General features: G+C 42.7%; 1 pseudogene; it reads left to right on the plus strand.

Moving 5' to 3' along the window:
• Nucleotides 1–1,134: 1,134 nt before the first annotated feature.
• On the plus strand, nucleotides 1,135–9,419 carry LOC125780576 (uncharacterized; annotated as a pseudogene).
• Nucleotides 9,420–14,116: the final 4,697 nt, after the last annotated feature.

The raw sequence follows: 14,116 nt of genomic DNA on the forward strand, positions 1-14,116 counted from the left end.
GATTGCGGTTTTGAGTAATAAACCAGGCTGGGAGTTTTTAAAAGCCTCAAGAGTCTTTAATTCGTTGATTTAGATGATTAGGTTAATAGCTCGTTTAGAGAACCTTTTCATGATATGCTAATTTTGTGAGATAGGAATTTTGTGTTTTCATGAGCTGTATGCCAAAATCATCAGCATTAAAACAATAAAAGACATGAAATATTTCAGTTGGTGTGCAATGAATCTAACATATATGAAAGTTTAACTTTTATCATTTCATTATGGAAAAGAATGAACTTAATCCCAATATGCTAATTTTTTGAGAAGGACCTGTATGTTGTATAACCAGTACACAGACATTTTACTGATAAAAGTAGTGATGGTACAGTGTTGAACAGTGGAAACTAACCCTGGTCCTGGAGATCTGTGTTCCTGCACAGTTTAGTTCTAACCTGCATCTAACGTTAACACACCTGACCCAACCAAACCAAGGACTTCTGAAAAAGTTAGATAATTAGCCAGACCAGGTGTGACAGACCACTGTTAGAACCAGATTTAACAGGAACATGGACCTTTAACCCTTGTGTGGTGTTCAGGTCTGTGGGACCCGTTTTAATTTTGCTCATTTTTTTGTGAAGAACATATATCAGAACATATTTTCGATGTACACACCCTGTACACCCCCCCCTACACATTTATATTACATACAGGATGTTCGGGTCTACTGGACCCAGGGCTAATAAAAATGTGTACCCTCCCTCTGTCCTCCTCCTGTCTGGGTGTGTAGTTTGTGTGTGTGTGTGTGTTTTTTTGACCCTGCCATTCCCAGACAAGTTTGCAACATTGTTATACAATTCAAGCATAGACACCTGTTTGCTCCCACATTCCCGCACATTTTACCGTCTGTCTTGTGGGAACTGAGGGTAAAATGTGCGGGAAGTGGGAGCAAACAGGTGTCTGTGCTTGATTTGTACAATGTTGCAACTTTGTCCGGGTACTATATAAGACTCCAGTTTGGTTTCTTATCACAACTGATCAAGGTGGCCAAAAGAATCTCTGCTCAGATGGCCTTGCAAATGATTTTGGAAGAGAGAGAAGCTTTTGATATTGATGTAGAGGAAGAAGTTTTTAGAATGTGAGGATCACATTTCTGAAATGTCAGAGTCTGGCAGTGAATTTGAAGGAGAAGATGAGATGGCGCATCAGCCAGTCCCAAAAAGAAGACTAATCCCATGCCCATCCCATCAGCAGCCAGAACAAGGACTAGTCTGTCAGCAGCAAGCAGGTGAAGAAATATGGATGTCGAAGAACGGAGAAATTGAATGGTCTTCTTGCCCAAAAAAAAGAGCCACCACGCATGGCTGCCAATGTGATAAAGATGCAACCAGGGACGACACGGATGCCGGTTTCTCTTGTGCAGGACATCAAGTTTTCTTTTGAGCTTTTTATCCCTGATTCCATCGAAAACATTATTCTGAATTGCACCAACTTAGAGGGAAGGTGTGTTTTTGGAGAAAAGTGGAAAGAGATGGACCAAACCCATTTACAGGCTTACTTTGGGGTTCTTATCCTTGCTGGAGTTTTCAGGTCCAAAGGGGAATCCACTGTGAGTCCCTGTGGGATGCAGAAACTGGCAGAGAACGTTTCCGTGCCACAATGTGTCTGGAAAACTTCCACATAATTTCCAGGATTATCTGCTTTGATAACCGGGAAGACAGACCAGCTCGATGGCAGAGAGACAAGCTTGCTGCCATCAGGACAGTATGGGACAAGTGGGTGCATCGCCTCCCCCTATTTTACAATCCTGGGCCTAATGTCACCATTGATGAGCAGCTAATGTCATTTAGGGGCCGCTGTCCCTTTAGGCAATATATACCATCAAAGCCTGCAAAATACGGAATAAAGATCTGGGCAGCCTGTGATGCTGCTTCATCATATGCTTGGAACTTACAAGCCTACACAGCCTCTCAGTGTCCCTGAGAAAAATCAAGGAATCAGGATTGTCCTGGATATGACTCAGGGACTAAGTGGACACATCACCACATGCGACAATTTTTTTTATATTGCACAAGCTGGGACAGGAACTCCTAAAAAAGAAGCTGACTATGTTGGGAACCATATGAAAAAACAAGCCAGAGCTTCCACCCCAACTGGCCAGGAGCATCAAAAACCAGAGATCATCCTGGATTATAATGCCACAAAAGGAGGGGTGGACAACATGGACAAGCTGGTGGCTGCCTACAGCTGCAAAAGGAGGACCCTACGTTGGCCACTGGTGATATTTTTTGACATACTGGACATCTCAGCGTAGGACGCCTTTGTCATCTGGATGGCACTGGACCCAGAGTGGTACAGAGGAAAGCTCCAGAGGAGACGCCTCTGTAAGGTATCACCCAGCGAGTGGTTTGAACCCAGGTGGATGGGGTCACTAAACAGGCTCAACTAAGTGAGCTACCACAGACCCGTGGTAATTTGAACCCAAGGGCAGAGCAGTTAGCTCTCAGAACAGGTAAACTCAAGAATCAGAGAAAAGAAACAAAAAACACTTTCTAGTGTAAAGCTCTACACGGTTGGGACAAAACATAGGATGCCAGGAGAAGACTGGCTACCCCTAGATGGCAGGGGAAAACTAAGAAATCAGAAATGCAAAAGGGCTTCCCTGAATCAAATAAACTCTGTCTTGAAAGAAACAAAGCCAAACAAGGAATGAATTACTGTGCTTGTTTTTTTTTTCACTTCTTTTTTTTTACTTCTTTTTTTGAAACAAGAAAGGGACTTGAAAGTCAGAGAAGATTTTAAACTAGTAGGGTGAGGGGGAGTGTGGGAACTCTCAGCCCTCTAGTCTTTCAGCCTGTATGTTTTGGCTCATGTGGAGACAAAGATCCAGCAACCAGAACTGAGCTGTCTGTGCTCTTAAATAGTCCTCCTGCCAGGTGTAGGCTGTTGTGCTTGATTGGCTCTGGCAGCCACTCCCTGCTGCCCTCTGGTGGCTGCAGGCGGAGCTTGCCTGGAGCCAACCCTTACAGCCTCTTTCTTGAGGAACTGGGAAAAGCACTGGTGAGACCTCAAATCCAGAGAAGGCAACATTGCCCTAGAACTCCAGCCTCCGCAGCCATCATGAAGAGGATTCAGGAGGAGAATGCTGCTGCCCCATCCATTCCATCTACAGAACCACCATCTGCAAATCCCAAAGTAAGTATGTGATGATGTTGCAATACATAACATTAATGCCTTGTTTTGTTGTAGTGTGTGTGTGTGTGAGAGAGAGAGTCAGAGAAAGGTGTTACTAAAATTCCTAAACTTTGAATTATTCTATTCTAGTTTGCGGCCAGCAGCAACAAAAAGAAGCGCTGCAATGTGTGTGGACCAAAGACGGAAGGAAAACACAATATACATGCATCAAGTGCAAAAAGTACATATGTTGTGTTGTGTAGCCTGGTATAAAAAGGCAATGTGTTCAGTAGGGATGTTGTGCTGCGTAGACTGACATGGTTACTTTGTGTAAACTTATTAATGAAGTTCAAATAAATAAAAATCAGTGTTAATAAAAACATTTCTTCATTTGGAAATTTACAAATAAACATTTTCACCAAACTGTCATGGGTTCTCAGAACTGATTTTGGACTCCTATCCACCTAACCAAAAGATGGCTCTGATTCACATGAAAATGTGACAGGCATCATCCTCATGACTCCTAGAACACCCTTATGGGTGTCCTATGATTTTAGGATATTTGGCCAAAAAGTTACACATGCATTTAAACCACATACAGACTAAAGTCACAACGTGGTTTGTGAACTTAAATTCCTATCTCCTAAACTATAGAACGGCGAAACTCGAATCCACTGTCAGAATGTCCGTATAGTCGACCTGAACAACCTAACGGAAAAACATAGTGACGTTTGGCAGAAGTTGGCATGTTAAACCCAAAGATTCACCTTGAAAACCAAAGAATTAAACGCTCATAACTTTGAACGATAGGGTCAGTGTTAGGATTCGGTCACAACAACGCATATGTGAACTGAAGAACCGTTTTGGTGAACCTGCTACGTCGTATTGGTGAATGTGATGCATTTTGGTGAACAAGGTTCCTAACTACTTGAAAAAAAACAGCAAAAAAATGTGGTTTTTGAACTGTCTAATCGCCTACAATAAGCTACACTAAGAATGGAGTCTATTTGACCTGTCATTTGTCCAAAATTTATCAAATAACACTTTGGTGAACTTGGGCCCTAATTAGGTCCAAAAAACGTTTTAGATCGCTAAAAACGTGTCATTTGAACCGTCTATTCATCTACAATAACCTACAATAATTATGGAGACTATTGGACTTTTTTCCAAAATTGATCAAATAACACTTTGGTAAACAGTGACGCTTTGGTGAACTTGGGCCCTAATTAGGTAAAAAAAAAGTTTTAGAAAGCTAAAAACGTGTCATTTGAACCGTCTAGTCGTCTGCAATAACCTACAATAAGTATGGAGACTATTTGACCTGTCATTTTTCCAAAGTTGATAACACTTTGGTAAACAGCGACGCTTTGGTGAACTTGGGTCCTAATTATGTAAAAAGAAAAAGTTTTAGATCGCTAAAAACATGTCATTTGAACCATCTAGTCGCCTACAATAACCTACACTAAGAATGGATACTGTTTGACTTGTCATTTCTGCAAAACTGATCAAAATACAGTTTAGTGAACATCCACCCTTCGGTGAACATAGCGCCACGTTAGCGTTAACGGGGCCACGCCCTTTTGAATGAATTGGGACACGATGAGCGCATGCGTCAGAGGAGTCGTCGGAGTTACAGCGAGTAAGTACCGTTATATTAGCGCTCCTGCTAAGTTACACAGATTTTAGTGATAAATGAGAATAAAAACTGTTTTGTCTTAGCCTAAAGTGCGTGTTTTGATGTTGGTTATCTTTTGTGGCAGAAATGAGACAGCAAATGTGCCCTTTGTGTCACGTTACTTATAGTAACTTGCCAAAACACAACGTCGCCAATAAAGAGGAGAAGCTACTCCTTTTGAGCCTGTCCAGTGGATGGTAAAAACTCATTTATTTACATATACAGGTGCTGGTCAACGAATTAGAATAATTTGAAATAGTGCAATCATGAAATTCTTTGAATGCATTTTTTGTGCAGAGAGCAAATCAGGTGTTCACCGCACCTGTCCTACTCGTTAGACTAATCACGGAACTCGTTACCTGTAAAAAAATTTGCTCAGCTGAGCTTTCCAAAAGGCCCATTTAGGCCATTTAACTGTGACACTGTTGTTTTATTGAATTAGAATAATGGAGAAACCGTTTCATTGAATTAGAATAATTTTTATTATAATTACAATCATCACTTTCTCAGTATTTTGTGGCTGCCCCCTTGGCTTGTATGACTGCCTGAAGTCTCCGCGGCATCGATTTGACCAGCTTGTCGCAAGTTTCCGCACTCACAGCTTCCCAGGCAGTGGCGATGTTCTGCTTCAGTTGGTCCAGCGTAGTAGGCTTTCTGTCGCGAATTTTCTGCTTGACGATGGCCCAAAGGTTTTCAATGACATTGAGGTCAGGCGAGTTGGCCGGCCATGCCAAAACTTCAAGCTGTTTTTTAGTGAACCAATCTTTGGTCGACTTTGCCGCATGAGCCGGTGCAAGATCCTGTTGAAATATGAAGTCTTCTTCGCCGAACTGTTCCTCAACAGTCGGAATCAGGAACGTTTCCAGAACATCTTGATATACGGCAGCATTGACAGTCTTCTTGAGGAAGCAGAGTTTCCCTACACCTCGAGCGGACATGCATCCCCAGACCATAACGCTCTGGGGAAACTTGACGGATCTTTTCACGCACTCGTGGTTGTAGGTTTCGCCACCACGATGCCAGACACGAGGACCTTGGTCACCGAAGGAGATGCAGAAGCGTGATTCGTCACTGAAGACCACTTTCTGCCAGTCTTCAGCAGTCCACTCGCCGTGTTCTTTGGCCCACTTCAGCCGTTTCTCCATTTGTTTCTTGTTCAGCATCGGTTTTACTGCTGGAACGCGAGATTTGAAGCCGAGTTCGCGCAGACGACGGTAAGTGGTTGATCTGGAGACGTCAGCGCCGGTCTGCTTGTTCCACAAGTCGGTGAGCTCGGAAGTGGACTTGAACCGGTTGCTGACTGCGATCTTTCTCAGCTGCTTGTTGTCGCGAGCAGAAGTTTTTCGGACGCCGGAACAGTTGGTGCGCTTGCTGCAGTTTTTCTTGAGAGCTTTGCAGACGGAAGACTGGCTGATGCCGAGCTGCTCAGCAATTTTAGTTTGGGTCAAGCCTTGTTGGCGAAGGGCTTGAATTTGAGCCACTATTCCGGTTGAGAGGTCGCGCTGCTTACCCATGATTGATTTTACAACTTAGAAATTCTACTCAACCCTGACTTTATACTGCACAGTGAACACTCTTCACAGAAAACAAAAATTTGAGCATTTATTCTAATTCAATGAAACGGTTTCTCCATTATTCTAATTCAATAAAACAACAGTGTCACAGTTAAATGGCCTAAATGGGCCTTTTGGAAAGCTCAGCTGAGCAAATTTTTTTACAGGTAAGGAGTTCTGTGATTAGTCTAACGAGTAGGACAGGTGCGGTGAACACCTGATTTGCTTTCTGCACAAAAAATGCATTCAAAGAATTTCATGATTGCACTATTTCAAATTATTCTAATTCGTTGACCAGCACCTGTAATAGGCTAGTAATAGTTACACTTGATGCTTAATTCGTTCAAAAAACGTGTAAACCGAATAAATTGTTATAGGATTTAATTAATTTGAATGTATTTTTGATGTTTAGTGTCGCTGGGGAGTTCACTTGCGTGGAGTCGTGCTGCGGAAAGACAGTGAAGTGCATTGATCGTCACTATGTGGACTGCCACGGAGATATTGAGGCATGCAAAACAAATATATATATATGTATATATGTGTAAATATATTTAGTTTTTTCATTTAATGAGTTGTACATTAGTAGTAACATGCTTAGTGAATCCTTTTTTTTATCCATTTCTTTGCTTTATAGCCTGCCGAAGCTAATTATGTGATCCAGAACGTTAAGAAGCAGTACATACTGCAGCAGCTGGTGCGCCTAAGGGCAACCTCACCGGCAATGCCAATGGTCACCATGCTGGACGTGGGAATCGGGCCAGCAAGTGCCGTCTACCAGTGGCGGAGCTGGAACCAGCGCGGCAAGCAGCGGCACGGCAATCGGCGGAGGAGAGGAAGGCGGTGCCATTGAAGTAGGTCAGCCTCCAGAAGAACCCAGGGCTACCTGTGACAGGGCAGACCGCTGTAGGGAGAAGGAGCACATGCGGAGGGAGATTAAAGAAAGAGCTCAAAGCCCGTTTGGGGCACACTCCCGACGCATGCCCCAGGCAGGACTGCAAGGTGCGGGAAGTAGAGCTGGCCCGGCTGGTCCAGATCTATATGTCCAGCCCACAGAGAAGCACCCGCAAAAAGTTTTCCAGAAAGAAAAACTTTGACGAACAACACAACCCCAAATATGGTAAGTGTATATATGTTTATTCTACCTGTTTATAGATAACCGTTTTAGAATTTTAACTGAATGTTTTATTTATTGTAATAACTGTGTAAAAACATATTTTGGCCTGTCTATGACGTGGCTTTATTTACAAGCTTCGGACAAAAGTTTACCCAAGTTTTATTACTTGTGTTTTACAGAAAAAATGCTACAAGATTTTTTCTTGTATTGCGTGGGGTCCAACCCCACGAACAAAATAAAGGACAACGGCAACACGTGTCGTTAAAGGGGGACTTTAGTTTCTTCAGGGAAACAAACAAACTTGCTGAGTAAGTATTCTTAAATACTTTATTTAATATTTTTTGTATTTTTTTATTAACTGTTTGTTTGTTCTATTATGTATTTATTTTAGATGGGTCGAGGTCCTTAGAAAAGACCGCATGAAGCCGACCACAATTAGGGTCAACCTAATTAATATCCGGAAGTTTTTGAACTTCCTAAAGAAACAGCCGGTCACCGTAACCAAGGTCACGGAGAAAACATTCCAGCGGCTGTTCAGCCAGATACGTCAGCGGCTGAAAGATTTACACCGCGACGTGACCATACACCGGCATAGGTCCAAAGCCACAAGTCAGCCGGCACCTACGGCCACGCGCAGGTGTCCTTGAACGAAACGAAGTACGGGTGGTTCATGGCCCTGCTCGACATCAGGGAGAAGTTTGAGGGGTCCGACAGCCCCTTCTTCTTCTTCTCCTCATCTGGAGACCTCCATGGTGCAATATATAAGTATATGGGCTATTGACATACACTAAATAACCAAGGCTAGACTGAACTTAAGTTTTAATCATTTGCTTGTGTGGTTTGATTTTTTTCAGACAAAGGACCTAAACCCATGGAAAAAGGCTGCGGTGCACCGGCAGATGTAACATCAGATGTAGCAAGGCTGTGGCATCAAAATTTTATGTGCCACTCAGCACTGCCAACGAAGCCGCCAAAGTCAAAGACAGCTGCAGGAGGGCACACTGGAGCACACACCAACCACCACCAGTCCTGAAGACGAGTGCATCCCAGGCCAGTCTTCAACGCCAGCTGGCAGTGAAGAGCGTGCCAGACGCCGAAAGATGTCTTCGGAAGAGAACAGTCCCGCAGAAGGTACAAGGAAGAAGAGGCCGAGGAGGGACCTCTCTAAGTTCTTCTCACAGTTTATCACATTGTTTTAACATGGTTAGGATACATGTTCACATAAGCGTGGCTGTTCACCAATAAAGTGTTATTTTTCCACTTTAAGCTCACCTTTAAGTGTCACGTAGACCAAACCACTGTTAGGTTGTTCAGGGCTCCCAGGCGGATCAAATGACACATTTGTGACTGTCTAGGACCTTTGGTTAGGAAGTTAGGAACCATGTTCACAAATGCGTGGCTGTTAACCAAATTTTTATTTTTCCACTTTAAGTTTGAAAACTTAAGTCTTTTCGTGGGGGTTCTAAAATACTAAAAAAAAATTAAAATTGGTCTTAGAGTCGGTGGGGGGCATCCCTGGGGTAAGTCGCACCACATATCCTAAGCCCAGCCCCCTGTGTGGGCGGGGTCTAGATCGGGTACCCCTAGGGACTTGGGTACAGCATTAGGTTGGCCGTCGGGTATAGACAGACTACAATCGGGCAGTAAATTGGATCCAAGTGCCATGGTTGGGGAGATAGGAACAATGTTTACAAATGTGGCACCCATAAGTCCTAGACCCTAGGTGGTAGGGTCACCTGCTTCGGATATGTGAACCACACGACCGCCACTTTGTGGCCTGCAGTGTTCTGACTGCCCTAGCCCTTCCCCCTCCCTCGCAGGCCCCTCCTACGTCCGAAACCTGGCCGAAATCTTTAAATGGCTGTATCTCGGGAACGGTTTGAACTACAGACAGGAAATTCGACAGGCAGCATGCCGAATTTCGTGACCCTACGACCTTCCTAGCCGTCGCGGCGGCCGGAAAACCATTTTCAGGCCTAACTTTCCGCCTAAATTTAACTCTAACCTAACCCTGACCTAACCCTAAACTTCTACAGGTAAAGCTGGTGGCAGAGGGGCATCTGGATGGATTACAACAACCTGGCTCAATGGTACTGGATGCTGGTAGGAGATGGGACTACCTGCCTGGACTTTCCCAAAAGCTGAATCAACCAGCGGGACGTCAGCACTTGTGATGAGTGGAGCAATGTCTGCAGTGAAGTCCTGGTACTGCTCATCCACTTTGAGGACATTTGGCTCTGGCAGCTCCCCTCGCACTGCCTTGTATAATATTAACTTCTTTGAAGAATTAAATTCCACAGTAAAGAGTTTGTACACTCAAACAAAAAAAAGGTTATATAGTAAGCAAAGCATATAGAGGACAATTCATATTACCTTACACCATCAGCAACTGTCAACTGCTTCGGCTTTGAGGACAAAAACACCATGTCACTCACGCAGCCTGGTTTCACACCCTATGAATTTAATGAATCAGTATATAGGAAGAAAGCGGCCACACCCTTTTTCTGCGTGGTGTAATGGAATGCTGTGGTATTAAATGATTCTTAATGTTAAAGTTTTTGCAAATGTGTAAATAGTAACATCTGGTTTAGTACAAATACTAAGGGCTGTTAATGGGGGAGGGTTAACACAGCAGGGGTCCAGAGGTTTGGTTTTGGTGCGGGGCTGGGAGAGCAGATAAGAGGCATGAGGGGGCAGCTGGGGGCAAGCAGATTCTCCGTGTGAGCACACGGTCTGACTTCAATAAAACTTTGCTACTCACTTCGATCCTGACTCAGCATTCAGCATTATTATTTCACTTTAAACCACCAAATTTCCACAACAGTAGTTTAGCTCTGAGCACATGGACGACTGGAAACAGTGCACCAGAGAGTGCACACAGGGTCCGGCGCTTGTGCTGTCTCTCTCTCTCTCGCTCAATCACGTGTGCGCTGTCTTTCTCTTTCTTTCTTTCTCTGTCTCTCGCTTGCTCTCTCTCTTTTTCTCCCTTACTCTCTCTTTTTCTCGCTCGCTCTCTCTCTCTCTGACTGTCTCTCTTTCTCTCTCTCACTGTCTCTCTCTTTTTCTCGCTTGCTCTTTTTCTCTCTCTCTGATGTAAGTGATTGACACCACTAATATAATTTAATTTGATCAATCTAAAGCTGATATTTCTTAAAAAGAACTCAAACACTAAAATGCATCAAGTAATTAGTAAAAAAAATATTTGTAGTTAAAGTAATGCTGTTGTTTTTGTTTTTAATAAAGGCTCGTTGTTGGTTTGTTCCACCTAGATCGAAGATCCTCTCATGATGAGAGCAGGAGAGAACCCTGGTTTCAAGCATTTAATAAAAGAGCTCGAGCCCCATTAAACATTCTATCCCAAAAAACAAAACATGATTATAATAAAGTTACATTTTTATTATGAAGTTGATAAAATAAAGCTAAACCCATTGAGATCTCACGTCCGTTGCAGAACTCCATCATTCCCACTACAGCCTGCTATTTAAACGAGGTTCCTCCAAACCACAAGACTCACACTACCACAAAATGTCTACTGGTACACGGTCTTCAAAGACAATCTACACATTAAAAAAAAATCAGCCAAAACATCAAGCTAAATGAGGGGTGTCCAATTTTATATGCAAAGGGCTGGTGTGGCTGCAGGTTTTTATTCAAGCCAAATAAATGCCAGTCATCTGCTGTTTAAAAACTGATTACACTTGTTTAATTATTTGGCCAGTTTTGGCTGCTCATTGTTTAGCAAAAACCTGCCACCATGCCAGAACTGTACACACATATCTCGACACCCCTGGGCTTAATTTTGACATGTTATCAACTGTATCACAATGAGAGAATAAGCAATATAGCTCTGCTCCCTGTTTGGAATGCTGTTAGTGAAAACGCTGAACGGTGTAAGTAAAACTGTCACGTCCTCGCCCTGTTTCTGTCTGTTCTCGTGCCTGTGTGCTATTCCCACGTGACCCCTGCTCCTCTGTGTCTCCTGTCTCAGTAGTTTTCCACTACGTGTCTCATTTGTAGCTCCGCCCTTACAGGTGTTCATTGTTTCCTGTTCCTATTTATAGTCTTCCTGTGGCACTTTGTCTTCATTGGTCTTTGCACCTTCCCATGTTGTTTTGTCTCTCTAAGTGTTTTCATTGGTCCTCTTAGCGTTTCTCTGTTCTCTGTTTTTTGCATAGCCGTAGCCCTAGTCCCTTGTACGTATCCCTGCTTTGTGTTTAGCTGTTTATTTCTAGTTTCCCCATGTTATTCTCTTGTATATATTTTCCCTAGCCCTGTTAGTGTATTTATTATCTCTTGTTTGTTTAGGTTTATGATCTTTTGTTTCACTAGTTTGTTTTGGTTTTTGGTTATTTAGTTCATTCCCTGGTTCCTTGTATATATCTCCCTGTTTTATGTTTACGTGTTTGCTTGTTCCTTGTTTATTTGTTATTTATTTATTAAATATTTCTTTCTTACCTGCGTTTACGTCCGCCTCCACGTCTTCCCTGCACCTCAAAATACAAAATACTTACCGCTGCCAAGTGAACCATTAAGATATGTGGACCCTGCATGTATTATACTAAATATACAGTAAAGAACAACAGCCATCACAAGCAGTTTTGGGGTTTCCATGAAAGCTAGGTATTACTTAATTTATAGGTCATTTTACACATGGTTGCCAAAAAAAAAAAATGGCTACCAGTTGACCTGAGCTATTTTCACTATGCAACCTGTATATGTCACGTCTGGTGCTGTTAGCTCCTCAGTCCCTTTCACACCAAGCTCTAACGGAGGTTCTCAGGTCAACAACTACACTACCCAGAATGCACCACCCGCTGACATCACGCACTCACCTGATCACGTGACACCTCACCTGCTTCCTCCAGGAAGTCCCGAATACTGATTACTGGCACTATAAAGGTGCACGCCACACAAACACCCACGCCGCGTATTGTAGGTTCTCCTCATTACAAAGCGTTCTTTATCTCTTGTCTTCAGTTTATCTTGTGTATGACCTTGCTTTTGTTTTCTCGACGCCGATTATTGCCTTTGCCTCTGATACTGGATTGTTTGTGTATTACCTGGACTGTGTTTTCACTACTGCCTCTTGGATTACCTCTGACATTGGATCTCTCGTGTATGAACTCTGGACTGTTTCTCGTTTATGGTATGGTTTTGCCTTCATTGCTCTGTTTACTGGTGATTACCCATTGTTTCTGTATCGACTACGATTACATCTGTTTATTGTTTTAATAAACTTTTTATACTTTTATCAGTATCTGCACGTGTCTGCAATTCTGTACAAACCTTGACAGTATAAGCTGTATTAACTGGCTAAGCTTATTTGAAGACTCAGTAAAATGTGGAATCAAGTGAAAGTAAACAATGGGAAAACTAGCTAATTAATGAATAGAGATTTTCATTATGACAATATTTGATTATAAACTAACAAAATGAATGGGCTTACATTCTATACTAACTAGCTACCTGTAATGTATAAAATAACTAAGGATTTTGCATTGTTATTTTAGTCCTAAATCACTAAATAGCTAACCCAGCCACATTAAAACCCCAGAACATGAATCTGACTGCGGCTGTGAACCAACAAACACTGTTTTTCCTCCCTACTCTGAGGTTGTGAGGTTTTTCACTCTTCCTCATTGATCTGTATCAGGTAGCCCTGAAGCTCACTCTCCCTGACGAATCTCTGTTTGAAACTGTCATTAAAAACTTGAAATCATTTATGTTAAACATAACAGTTACACCATTAAAACATCTGACTTTTTTTTTCTTCTTTGGTCCTTAGCTGGCGATCTGCTGCGGGCGGGCGGTAGCCGGAACTCACTCAACCTACACACATGCCTGAACCACTGAAGGCGTCATTGTTGGATCATCTCTTCAATGGTCGGTTGCTCAAGACACCTTGATCGAATTATGTCGTTGGTAAAATGGTACCGGTGGGAGACTTAAAGAAAATACCTGAGACTGGATAAAACTGTTGTTAAATTCCAAGTTAGACAATAAGCTCAGCTAAATTACAGGGTGGGTGTGTAGCTAGCTTGGCTAGCTAGCTGAGTAATAGTGTAACATATCTTCAAATTGTTGATGTAACTGGATATATACATCTTATATCCTTTCTCCCTTTTGCTCCTCGGGGTTGAGCTGGCCGCTTGGACTATCCGGTGTACATCCGTGATGGTAATCTTCGGAAGGTCCTGCAGGCACCTCGTGTACCGGAGCGGAACTATACACCCGCAGCCTCAAAAAAAAACAGAAACAAGTAACACGTCATCCCGTGCAACTAGCGAATACAGTAGAGCCTATATACACCTGTGTAAAACTATTAGATTTCATTTGCTGTGGTTATTTATTTGCCATATCTGCACTTGGGCTAATGCACACTGATTTTTCCCTGTGATTAAATTGTGTTGTCTGTTTCTCTCTGCAAGCAACAAACTATGGGTATTTTTTCATAATTGTCTATTTCAATGATGTTAAACAAGTATCAATTTATTTCTCCTCTAATAAAAGTTTAAGAACATCAAGAAGCTTATTTCCCTTGCTGCACTCATCCTTTCTTTTCTTTCATCCCGCTCCCTCTCTCTCCGTTCCTCTCGCTACTGCCATTCTTTCTCCTTCTTCTCT

Source organism: Astyanax mexicanus, chromosome 13 (genome assembly GCF_023375975.1).
Source record: "Astyanax mexicanus isolate ESR-SI-001 chromosome 13, AstMex3_surface, whole genome shotgun sequence".
Taxonomy (NCBI): Eukaryota; Metazoa; Chordata; class Actinopteri; order Characiformes; family Acestrorhamphidae; genus Astyanax; species Astyanax mexicanus.